This window comes from Amblyomma americanum, chromosome 5 (genome assembly GCF_052857255.1).
Source record: "Amblyomma americanum isolate KBUSLIRL-KWMA chromosome 5, ASM5285725v1, whole genome shotgun sequence".
Taxonomy (NCBI): domain Eukaryota; kingdom Metazoa; phylum Arthropoda; class Arachnida; order Ixodida; family Ixodidae; genus Amblyomma; species Amblyomma americanum.
This window is the reverse complement of record NC_135501.1, coordinates 104,190,195-104,203,053: the sequence shown is the minus strand read 5'-3', so window position 1 is coordinate 104,203,053 and position 12,859 is coordinate 104,190,195. Positions and strand designations below refer to the sequence as shown.

Sequence of the window (12,859 nt, the reverse complement as noted above, 5' to 3'; positions counted from 1 at the left end):
ATTATGTTGAGTTTATTTTACCACATTGGCCAGTAGAGAGTGGAAGGGAAAAAAAGCTGCTAAGTGGAGCTCGACATGCCTCTCGACCCCTACACTGGAAAGCAGCAGACACCAAGGCATACGTAATCACTAACGACAACATAACATGACAAGTGTGAAGTAATTCAGTAACGTTCGTTGCATTTACCACAGTGCATACTCGCTGCTCAGTAATTTATTACCTCATTAGACATTGTTCAAAGAGAGTGTACAATTATGTGTTTTGTTTGAACATGGCACCGCAGTACAATGACAATCATTAACCTTGTGCCAACACAACATAAAATAAACTTCTGCCCAGTAAATGCATTGCTTACAGTGCCACCACGGCACCTGTTTAGAAAATAAGCTCAAAATATTACTGACATTAAATTTGAGCAGACGGTAATTCCCCTACCCCCTCCCTAAAAAAATGAAAAAGGGTGCTCTTCCGACGGTACGTTTGTACGCTGTAATATTTGCGAGTCCAACTACGTGTGAAATTCAGATATAGATAATTAACGCCAAAGCATTCGGTTGAATGCGAGGCGCCAGGGCGCGGGCAAACAGTAATCGTCTTCAGGTATCCACTGGTGCCACGCCCTGAGGGCCACTGCTCGGCGAATACCATTCATAGCCACGTTCACATCCAACAAGCTTGTCACAAACATCACACAGGTGATGATGCAGCAGCAGTTCATCATTGCTGTTGGCCAGTGCTGAATTTTTTGGCGTGGTAAACGGAATCATCCACCGAAACGCGCGTCGACTGTTACTCGCCAGATTCTTGCAGTCCCACGAGGGAGAGCAGCTTTTCCGTCGGCTTCAAGTCTCCTCTTTCGTGCAGGGCCACTGGCATTGTAACGCACATTCTGCATGATCGTTTTACTACGCACCGATGCCGCACGGGACAGCGAGCTGTTGTATGTACACTCCAATGCAGCGTTCCGGCCACACACACACACACACACACACACATACTAAAGACACGCAACGCGCAGGACGCACGCAGCGAACACGGACACGGAAGAACAAAAACCCATTCCATAGCGCCTGTTCATTCAACTCCACACTGCGCTAACTGCGCACATGTTTCCGACTGCGGGCTCGGCTAGCGCTTCGACTTCGCCATGGCTAGCCATGGCCAAGCTGCGCTGCCGCTGGTGGTAATAACGTTCATGCAACAAAAAGAAAAAACAATATATCAAACGATTCAGGTTGTCAGCTAAAAAAGCTACCGTAAAATTAAATACATCTTATATGTTTTTGCCGTTGTGCGCTTTTGCGACATCAGCGACGTGAGCTTGAGCGCGAATACGCGAATGGCGCTATGAATTTCCCGTGTTGCTCCGTAAATTGCAAATGGCGCGGCTGCGCCGCTAACTTTTAGACATGCTTGCAGAGGTAGTCGGTGCGAACAGTTGGAAGTTCAGTCGACTGGAATTGCTCAAGGAAAGTCAGCGGCACTGCATTTTTATTGTTTCTGTGCATTGCGAGTGACTTTGGCGGCAGCCACTCGGCAACGTCTCCGGTTTGGCGAACTTGTGAGAAGGTGAGCCTTTTGTTCTCAAATTTTGAAAGCGGTTTTTTGTTTGTATTGTAACCCTGCGTCTCGTCGCATGTTATGTTCACGATAACATCAGTACAACGTGCATGCGCTTTCTGTCTCTATTTAGAGTAATATTGGTCGATCAGCGTAAACTTTTGGATTCAATTAAGCACGAACTGTCCATGTCGGTACTGCGTGTCGAATGTGTTTTGAGATGATTCTGAGCGGGAGATGGTGTTCTGATAATTTGTGTACTACCAGATATAGTCTAGACATTTGAAACCATTTATCACACTGAAACAAAGTTGGAAAACTGTTTTGTGTTCATGCATCTGCTGTCCTTAAACTTGACTTTTCGGCAATCATTCGCATGGCTCCTTTGGACCTGGAAAATTGACTACTGTTGCCAGGGGTGCCTGGTAGCAGAGCTCCTGGGGACGCCCAGTGGGTCATTTGTTTGTCCAAGTGCCCAGTACCAAAGGTACCATTCCTGACATTTTTTTCCCAGTCCGTTAACCTCATATTCCTTGCAAAGATTACAGTATGTAATCAGGTAGTAAAAAAATTGGTAACTTCTGCATATTTCAGAACAGTTCAGAGAAATGCACATGCAGCATCAGTATTCTCTCGGTAGAATTTCTGAGACCTGGATTCATTTCTTCTAGGACTGTGGCAAGCAGTAGGTCAACTGTACATCAATTTATTTTCCTCTGGTGCAAAATAAAGAGTGCAAACGTCATAAGACAAGTCTCTAGTCTGTTTCATTCTCACTGCATTTGGCCAAAGCATATTATGAAATGCTGTATGTTTTATGCCCTAGTTTCCTTTACTTTGAGCAGTAGATATTGACAGTGAATAGCAAGGCAACACCACTCGCTGACGGTATTGCCTTCGGCAGCAAAACAGGGAATACCTTACCCCATGTGTTATCTCGACAGACTGAAAACTGCGATGGACAGCTGCGTCCACAGCTGCTATCACCTCCCAAGTGCATGCGCTCGTAAGACACATAACTCTGGATTGCCATTAACATAGCCTTGCTCATTGCAGTTGCCGATAAACACCTCATAAGTGGTACTATTATGCACTCTTTTCTTTGGCACTATGTATGAGCTTCTGTTTTCGCGCTTTCTAGAAATAATGCATGCAGTTTTGAACTGCGAAAAGAGAATTTACGTTTAACTAGATTGTCATGTCAGTATGTTACAGCCAAATTGTACATTAATGTCAGTGCTGGTGGTTTCTTTTCATTATTTTAGGAGAATGTTATAATTTTACCTATAGCAAATAATAGCCCTCACTAATTAGTTGATTTTGTCATGTCCAGTATTCTGATATGCTAAGCCACCAAAGCATGGTTCAGAATGTTGTCAGAACCAATGGCACTGAGTCTTTCGTGTCAGTAAAAAATGTGCTTTATACCCCTGTCACATGGCATTCCTCGAAGGCCTTTCCAGCAAAGGCACCATTTTTCACCAAAGGAGCGAAAGCTTAAAGGAGCAGCAATGCAGCTACACGGTGCAGCCAAAAGGTGAAAGTCGTTCAGGCTTAGCACCCGCTGCTATACTCGAGGTGGCTGAAGTGAGTGTTCTAAAATTAAAGTGGTGTATTCTGTTCACTCGTTGAGCTTTGACAATTTTTTATTCTGATTGCTTCCTTAAAAGTACTGCAACAGCTACTCTCATCAGCAGGAGCAGGTTTTGTACGTGTATTGCCTTGGCCTCCATTGGCGCTCGGTGTTGCCGCAACACTTTCACTGTCTTGAAATTTGAACATAAAACATAAACACCCGTACAAAAACCAAAGCCAGACACACCTTTCGTATTTGAAAAAAATGTTTTCAAACATTATTAGCTTATGTATTTTTTTTATTGCTTTTACTTTTTGACTTTGGATGGTACTGCGATCACAGCTTCTCGAATGCCGCGTCTTCGGGCTCCGAAGGTCTCGGTTGAGCGCCTTCGCCTCCAAGGCCCTTAGCGACAAAGGCGCAACATTTGTACCGGGTAGCTGCACTCCTTACGCCTTTGGATATGATTCTCAAAGGCCTTTGCGGTGCCCGTGTGACAGGGGTATTAGTGTGGTATGGCTGCTTGAACACCTGTCCCTGGTATCTCACAAACTGAATAAGGAAGGGAAAAGCCTCAGGGTGCTTGCCGACATTTCGACAAGAGGACTTGTCTTTGTCTGGCAAAGTGTTCATCATTGGTGGGGTTTAAATAAGGTTTTCACTTCGAGGCGAAAGGCCTGTTGTGTGGGACGAGGGTGCGATATGGGAAGGGCGTTACGATGGGGAGCATGAACCTTGACCAGGCATGATAGCTGCTAAAGAAGATTAACCGGTTGACCTGCAAAACTGTGAAAACAAAAAAGCCCAATTCAGTAGAAACGAATCTCGGGGTATGGAGTGTGGATAGTGGGCTTAAATGGCTTTATGTCCAGCCACAACAGGTGGCTTGGTATGGCTGGCTGCCTTTTCCTGAAAAACTAGGATAAAGGAATTAAGGAGCATGGCAGAATAAAATACCAGGGGGGTGGGGGGGCAAAATAATTTGAAGTAAAAAGAGAAAATGAGGGCAGGTTCGGAGAAAAGGCAAAAAGAAGGGGAAGGGGGAGGATTATGGCAGCCAAGGTTCCGAGAAGTGATGTCAGGAGGTGCAGGGCGTAAGGTTAAAGTATAACGATAAATTAAAGAAAGCAGGAAAGGAGGGGGAAAATGTGGGTTGGGAAACCTCTGACCATGTGCAAGGCCTTTTCAAATAATTATGCCAATTCCGGAATGTACAGAGCTGGCCACATTTAGTGCAAACATGTGAGCGCATGGCCGCACTCTTTAGAGGTCCGCTGTGTGCGGCGAAGCCACTCATCGCTGCAAAATGGCGCAAGAGGAGATGCACCTGGATGTGGTGCTTCGTGTCATGTTACACTTCGATGTGTGGCAATGTCAGACACAGTGGCCCAAAGAGCACAGCCATGTGCTCGCGTGTTCGCACTAAGAGTGGACAACCCTGTACTTGATTCTAAGTTTCCTCTGTATATGTTGACCCCAGACGAAAACAAGTTGTCTTGTCGAAACGGCAAGCACCCTGAGATTTTTCCTTCCCTTGTTCACTTTTTGAGTGTCAAGAAACCATCTGCCTACTCTCTCTGTACGATGCACTCCACATCTTGTACGGTTATCTTTGTATGTATACACCAGTGATAAATCATGAAGGAAATCAAGGGATTTGTATTTGTATTGCTTACCACTTACTTTAAAGCTATATCATGAGGGTATAGTTGAAAATGTGCTACGGGGGCTTGGTTGTGTGTCGTGACTGGTTTCTCTTTATCAGGGGTACTTGACAGCCACCATGAAACGCAGGCTTTTGAAAAGTCGTTCCTCATATAAAAGAGCGTTTGCACTGTTACAATGGAAATGTTATTTGTTAAAAACTTCAATCATTGCAGTTCAGGGATTGATATTTTTCAAATAACTAACCTGAAGTTCAAAACCTGCAGAAGGAACTATGTAACTTTTATCCTGCCTTAAAAACCCAGTACTTATTTGCCAATTTCAGCAAGCAGAGGTCTGTTTCATGGCACATACTTTGCACTACCTTGCATGAAAATTGTGCAGTACAGGCCCACCATAAAACTAGGGGCATAGTATACTGCTTGTGTGCAACTACTTTGGCGTTAGACCATGCATAGCATGGTCTTAAAGTTATTCTTTTCATTTGCAACTGGTTCATAAAAGGCCTATTCTGGCAAAAGGCATTTAGCAAAATTATCTTCCTCTGAATGCTTCTAAGGATAACTTTAGTTCATTCAGGAAAATATATATTGACAATATCTCTTAAAGGCATAATTGTCCATATTAGCTCGTTACCTCACAGTATTTAGTTTTGTGCCTCCAGCATCACTGACTTGCATCATATGTTAAATAAAGTAGTAAAACGCTCGCTGTTAGTTTAAACCACAACTCATGATGGGGCTGTGCACTTTTTATTATGTTACATGAAATATACTTATGTATGAAACAATTTCTTTCAGCTGCACCTCACATGATTCAAATTCCATCAGAAGAAAGGCTGCAACACAACATTGCTCACTATCTGTTGCTTTCCCAGCACATAACATGCCATAACAGCACATAGCAGGTAAGATGTGAACAAAAACAGTGCATGCATATGTTCCACACATGCATTTTGTGTACTACCAACACTATGATATGATTAACTATGTCATGTAAGAGAGAGCACACAAATCATTTTTTGTATATATTGCAGCATGGTTATTTCAAGTTTTAAACTGGCCATTGAAACGACCCATTGTATCACCGCTGGTTACCCGATGGCACTGGGGATCGAACTCCACACCTACCGCTTGCGAGGCAGATGCTCGGACCACTAGGCCACTCCTGTGTCTTGCACCAGCTACATGCCACACTATCAGAAATCACCTAATCTTATCTAGTGAGCTTATATTCAGCTATCTCCTGCTATATTTTCCTTAGGGTGAAATTCATTTTGTTGCGATACAATGCACAAGCTGTTTCCTGGCGTGGTGCTCAGCTTATCTGGAATGAAATGCTTGGGAAATGGGTCTCTGATTTCACCTTGAGTAGACGAAATTAACTTGTGCTAAGGCACTCTTTGGCCACAGATGCCCTTGTGCCATTAAAATCCATCAAATTCATTATGTTGCCCTAAGATACCATTGGTGATTCATTCTCTGCATTGTATGCCTTGGCCAGATCCATTTTCTTCTTTTAATTTCTGCCAGAATATTAACAACTTCCTTGTTCATCCCTGTTATGGTTTCACTCAGTCAGTTGTTCTATTAATAATTATAATCACTTTATTGAAGACATATTTTGGGCTAAACGGCATCAAGTTAGCCACTCTGCATAATGATAGATATGTTTGGTCTTGTATGTCTTTACTTGTGTGGTAATGTTTATTTTGTGCTCACTGTCTAAACAACCTTATTTGCCTATGATATCCTAAGCCCTTCTATACCTATTTTCCTTCCCCCTGGCTCTTTTTCTTTTCAGTCATTCCTCCTCTTTCCTTTACACCGGCCATTAGTCACAAGGCTGCTGTGGGAACGACAGTCAGCACTGGGCCCTTTTTTGTTCATGGAACCTGCACTGCTACTATTAGCACATAGTACGTTATCAGTATTTTTGTGATACTGCATTTATTGTTATTTATGAAGTAGTTGGCTAAGGCAATGGTAGCAGTGTTGGATATGCAATATATTAAGCATATATCTCACTTGCAATATATCAGTGTGTTCACTATTACACTACCCTCTATTTCTTTTAGTTCAGTTATTTGGCTATAGATATATTGTGCTGCTTTCCTAGTTTAGTCCACTCAAACTAAAACTTTGCTCTTTGTGTCACAGGTAGAATCTACAATGATTGCTGCTCTGTGTCTTGTAAGCAGGAGGCAGTGTTCAATGGAGCCATGAACTTTCCTTGGAATTGAAAAGCCTTTGCTGTATTATGCGCTGAACCACGAGTGTGAAGAGGAAAATGTCATGCCTTGGATTTCTGCAGAGGTGAGCCATTGTGGTGAATCCACCAGCGCGAAAGACAGGGATGAGAAAGGAGACAAGACAGGTGCTGACTCGCGACTATAGTTTATTGGCGTGAACAGGGAATATATAAAAAGCCAAGCAATACCATAAACCATGTAGTTACAGATAAGCATACAGGAAAACATGAGTCAAAAATCGCCCTCAACATTTCCCTGATCGAGGTAGTCCAACTCATTGTGTGTTAACACGATACACAAAACACACATTCTTCACGGAGTCATAAGATGTGTCTAGCCTCGATAATCTCCCATTTAATCTCTCTGAATTTACTGCCAAAATGCGTGTTGCCAAAAGGAAAGGGTAGCAGACTTCACATCCCGTGCAGTGTACAGCAGAGTTACCCCAACCACCTAGCCAAGCCCCTACCCTCTTGTGTTCCTGTAGTCTTACATTCATACACCTTCCAGTTGTACCTACGTAAACCAGACTACAAGATAATAATATTTGATACCACATTCATTTTACAAGGTACATATACATTTCACTCTACACGTGTACTTTTCTCGAGCCACATTCGCAGAATTATTCTTAAAATTTTACATGCTTTAGACAACGTATTAGGGGCCGAGAGAGCCACTTTTACATCATACCTTCTGGCCACATTTTTCAAATTTTGCGACAATTTATGTACATACGGTAACACAACTGGTCTTTTGGCATCTTGCTGGCTGGCCCCAGCCAGATTGTGCTGGTCGCCGCAAAACTGTCTCAGCTTCTTTAACAATTTATCATATGCTCTTGCAGTAACAAGGTTTGGAAATCCTGCGTTCGTTAACCTTAAAATCTGCTCTTGGAAACTAGTCGTCATGCTGTGAAAGCATAATTTCATCAATTCTGAGCCCGCGCTAGAAAGTGCAATGCTATCTTTCACTAGCTTGGAATCGTCGACATGTAGCCAGGTAGCAGCTTAACACTCGCCAGCACACATGAAGTGTGCTGAACATCAAGGTAAGGTCCAGAAACCACAGCTCTTTTTCTTGGGACATTTGCTCCAAGGTAAACTTGAGATAAAGGCCTTGCTCCTTAAACAACTTGAGAAGATGTACAGGTCCCGAACTATCACAACCTTTATAAAAGACCAGAAAATCATCGACATAGCAAAAGATTTTTCCCCCAGCCCATGCACATTCTAGACAATTATTCTATCCACCCTACTCAAGAAAATATTGCTTAGCACAAGGTCAACCTTTGAACCACTGCATATTCGAGACTTTAGAACACATACCGCACTGCACTACTCTACAAACATGCTCTTCAAATAAATGCTATTCAATAACATGCTCTTCAGATAAATTTCAGAAAAGGATTCATGCAAAATTATCTCTGGTTATTTGCAAAAGCATCTGTCTACTTCGCATCTTGAAGATCCATTTCTTGTACTCAATTCGCAGTGTGGTTGAGTATCTTAAGAATGACAATCCAGCGGATTGTCTTGTGATTAGTGTCGATGTAGAACTATTTTATTCTATCCCGTATGAAGATCTTGTGAAAAGCTTATGAATGTGTATATCAGAGCACAACGATGAGCTCGTGTTTAGGAATGGGTGTGTAACATAAGTCTTTTTTCTCACTTGCCTCCTTTTATTTGAAGTGAAGAGCATGTTTGTGGAGTATGGCAGTGCGGCATATGTTCAAAAGTCTGCTAAATGTATCGATTCGAAGGTTGCCCCTGTGCTAAGCAATATTCTCTTAAGCAGGGTGGAAGGAATGATTGCCAAGAAATTGCATGGGCTGGGGGAAATCTTTCGCTACGTCTATGATTTTCTGGTCTTTTACAAAGGTTGTGATAGTGTGGGACCTGTACATATTGTGAACTTGTTTAAGGAGCTAGGCCTTTGTCTTAAGTTTACCTTGGAGAAAATGTCCCAACAAAAAGAGCTGCGGTTTCTGAACCTTACCTTGATGTTCTGCACACGCCATGTGTGCTAGCGATATTCACCCAGGAGTGTTAAGCAGCTACTTGACTGTTGGTCGAACGATTCTAAGCTAGTGAAAGATAGCATTGCGTCGTCAAGTCTAGGCTCGGTATTGGTGAAGCCATGCTTTTACAGCGTGACAACTGGTTTCCAAGAGATTTTAAGGCTAATGAAAGCATGATTTCCCAACCATGCTATTGCAGAAGCGTGCGATAAATTGTTAAAGCTGAGCATATAAGATTGGGATGTTGGTCTGACATGCTAAAGATAAGAATGGCGCAGCATCAAGTAACGAGGACAACAGGAGAGCACACCCACGCACAAGTGCCATCCTTGGAGCGGATGCAGAATCTAAGAGCGTGTACTTGACATTCAGCGTTGGCAGCCAAGGATCGGGCTCGTTCAATCTTTAGCGTTCAAATCAGTGTTTCCTCGTTTCCTTGACTGTCAACGCTGAATGTCAAGCACGCGCTCTTGGATTTTGTATCTGCTCCAGGGTTGGCACTTGTGTGTGGATGTGCTGTCCTGCTTTCCTCGTTACTTGATGCTGTGCCATTCTTCCCTTTAGCATGTTAAAAGCTGAAACCCCTTCGCAGGGACTGGCATGATCAGGCTGGAGCTAGCCAGTGAGATGCCAAAAGACTGACTGTGTTGTTGCAGATTGTTGCAAAATTTGAAAACTGGCCAGAAGGTATGACGTAAAAATGGTGTGTTCGGCCCCTAATAAGTTGTCTACAATCTGTAAAATTGTTAATAATTTTGTGAATTTCGTTAGGGAAAAGCACATGTGTCGAGTGAAACGTGGTAACATATATGTGCCTTGCAACCATTGCATGCATTGCATACCATTATCATGTGGTTGGGTTTATGTTGGTGAAACTGGAATGTGTATCAATGTAAGACTACAGGAGCATGAGAGGTATTTGGATATTGGTAGGGGTTGTAACTTATCTGCATATTACAAGGGATGTGAAGGCTGCTAGCCATTCCTTTCGGCAACACGCATTTTGGCACTACGTTCACAGCAGATTAACCAGAAAATTATCGAGGCTAGACACATCTTATGACTCGGTGACGAATGTGTGAGTGTGCTGCCCATAGCGTTAACATGCAGCGGGTTGGACTGTCTAGATGAGAGGAATGTTAAGGGCAATCTTTTACTTATGTTGTGATGTAGCTTATGTGTAATTGTGTAGTTTGTGGCGTGTGGCTTTTCTGTATATACTCTGTTCACTTCAATAAACTTCAGTTGCGAGTCAGTGCCTGTTTTGTTTCTTTTCTCGTCCCTGTCTCATGCTGATAGATTCAAGTACTTGTAGAGTAGATTCACTGAATTGTGTACTTGCAGAGGCTTGTGAAAGAACGAGAGGAATTTTCTTTCCTTTATGCGGAATGGAAGGTTGAAATTTTTTTACCTAAATGTTTGCAGCATTAAATTCTATTCGGAAAGGTAAAACCCACTTTATTGTACATTTTGTGTGCAGTGGTGCCGGTGGCTGCATGCAACTGAAAACATTCGTCCAGGTTATCTAGCTAGCGTCCTTCTTCCTTGTGCCACATTTTCTGAAATAATATTTTGTCAGATTTATTTCAATCAGAATTTCTAAGAACATATTGGTGATCACATAATTTGGTGATCACATATGACATAATTCAGAGCGTGATCATTGGTATTTTTTAGTCTGGGGCAGTACAATGAGAAGTACATAGTATATAGTAAAATTAAATATGACCAGTCTAACATAAACAAAACTACTTTTTTTTAAAGGAAAATTTTGCTACCGAAGTGCTGGAGTGACATGGCATTATGAAGACGTGGACAGTGTGCTGTATTCATGATGGCACGAGAACTTGCGTACAGTGCTTCAGGTAGCTGGTGAGTACCTTGGTGCTGTGCTTCTGCTAATGTAGCCAAATTATGTTTTTAATCTAAGAGCGTATCTGAAAACTTAAGCAAAAATTGTGTAGTATTTAGATATTCTTGCACCAGATACCACTGTGAGAATTAGTTATTAATGATGTGTCTCACATGTACCCTTGTCTGCTGATTATAGTAAGCATGGCTTTCGAGCTGAGTGCCTCCGACGTATGAAAAAAAAAATGGCCACTGGGCTGCTCCACAACGCGTGGAGCAGCCCAGTGTAGCACATTCAGGCGTCATGGAGTGGAGAATGAAGGCAGTAAATAATTTAAGAGTAGAAAACACAGCACAAACCACAGGACCAGGAAACTGACAGGACACACCGACCCTGATGACACTCTTTGCATGAAGGGTGTTATAAAGTTGCCTGTCATGTAGAGCAAGATGGAGGTCGCACAGGACGGGTGTTAAATATGAGTTGATGCAGACACCTGTCATTACGTAGTACTCACTGTAAAACTCGAGCAAGAAGCAAAGGTAACAGCTGAGCATGGCCTCTCTTGTGCTTTCCTCCGCCAGCAATCTAGAATTGCACTTAGAAATCTTTTATGCTTTCTCTTGACATATACATCATTGCTGCATGTGGCGAGGAAAACTACATACCCTTGATGCCAAGTGACAGTGAACTCACAGGGCTGGTGACAGCTCACTGAGGTGTTGTGGTATATCTACAGGGCACCTCATGAGAACAAAGAGCCCTTGAAGGAATTCTCTCAAAGTTTGTTGCCACATGGACCTCTTCGTAATCAATGACTCTAAAAGGCAAGCCTTCCTTTAGTGTCACAAAAAAAGGCCTAGGACATGGGTCTTTTTGCTTCTCCATTAGTGCCAAAATGTTTGCTAGCGAGATCTTTCACAGATATATAATTATTTCACAAAATGTCAAGGAGACTGAAGCTGCACCAAGCAGTACCAGTAAAAAACTTATCACAGCTGTTCAAAAAGCAGAAAGACTAATGCCTTCATCCTTATTTTGCATCAGACACATGAGGACACTTCGTCTTTCTGGGTCATCATTTTAAAAAGGTTCACATGGCAACGGCCTTTGGTTAAATTTCTGCCAAGAGCCCTTTTTTTGAAACTTGAGCATCCGTTCCTTGTGAGGCACACTGCAGAGATATTGGAATGCCATAATAAAAAGCGTCATAATCTGCCGCAACGGGCATGCCCGGGGACTTTCACTTCGTCTTGTCTTGCCAATAACAAATTGGATGGACGATAAATTCGGCAAGCGTCTCCCACCTTTTTCAGATGTTACCAATGTTCCTTGCTCCCTAAGTTGTGCATTTAGTACTATGTACAGAAAGGCACCTGCATTGAATTGCATCTGGCCCCCATCCTGAGCTACTTTCTATTTGCACAAAATGATAAGCAACTGTAAAGACTTTCATGCGCACAGTGCCGCCCGGGAAAGCGCATTTTGTCTGCTTCTTTCTGGACCTGTGGTTTTTACTGTTTACTGTTATGAGAAATGAATTTTGGGCAATAAATTAAAACGGGTTGGTTCTCGGTGAATGGCTTTTGAAAGCTTCTACGAAAGCCGATTGTTCAATAGCGGATGGTTGAAATGTATTTGTGAAATTTATATTTGGTGTTGTGTGACCACTAAATGAGGATTTTTTTATGCTTTTCAGATGGATCCGACAGCAATGTGCAGATGTACAATGTGTGTAGTTTGCCATGAAAATAAAACGTATGTACTTGTACTCACCCAAACACCACTCTTTCATTCTAAGTTGCATTCGTTGTACGTATGCACTACATAATATGCGTAAAGGAAAGCCTTGTACATAATAATTATTTCTTCGGCACCTGGACGGCTATATCTGCAGTGAACATTGCGGGCAGAAGCTATACGAAGACGCA

The 12,859-nt window shown here is 42.5% G+C and overlaps 2 long non-coding RNA genes across 2 annotated transcripts; both read left to right on the top strand.

Moving 5' to 3' along the window:
* Positions 1–1,314: 1,314 nt before the first annotated feature.
* On the top strand, positions 1,315–5,960 carry LOC144134888 (uncharacterized). Its single transcript, XR_013315290.1, has 4 exons — positions 1,315–1,570; positions 1,978–2,048; positions 5,603–5,709; positions 5,839–5,960. It is a non-coding gene; the product is annotated as an uncharacterized LOC144134888 (long non-coding RNA).
* A 577-nt stretch (positions 5,961–6,537) lies between these two features.
* Positions 6,538–10,933, top strand: LOC144134887 (uncharacterized). Its single transcript, XR_013315289.1, has 3 exons — positions 6,538–6,720; positions 6,962–7,117; positions 10,841–10,933. It is a non-coding gene; the product is annotated as an uncharacterized LOC144134887 (long non-coding RNA).
* The last annotated feature ends 1,926 nt before the right edge of the window (positions 10,934–12,859 follow it).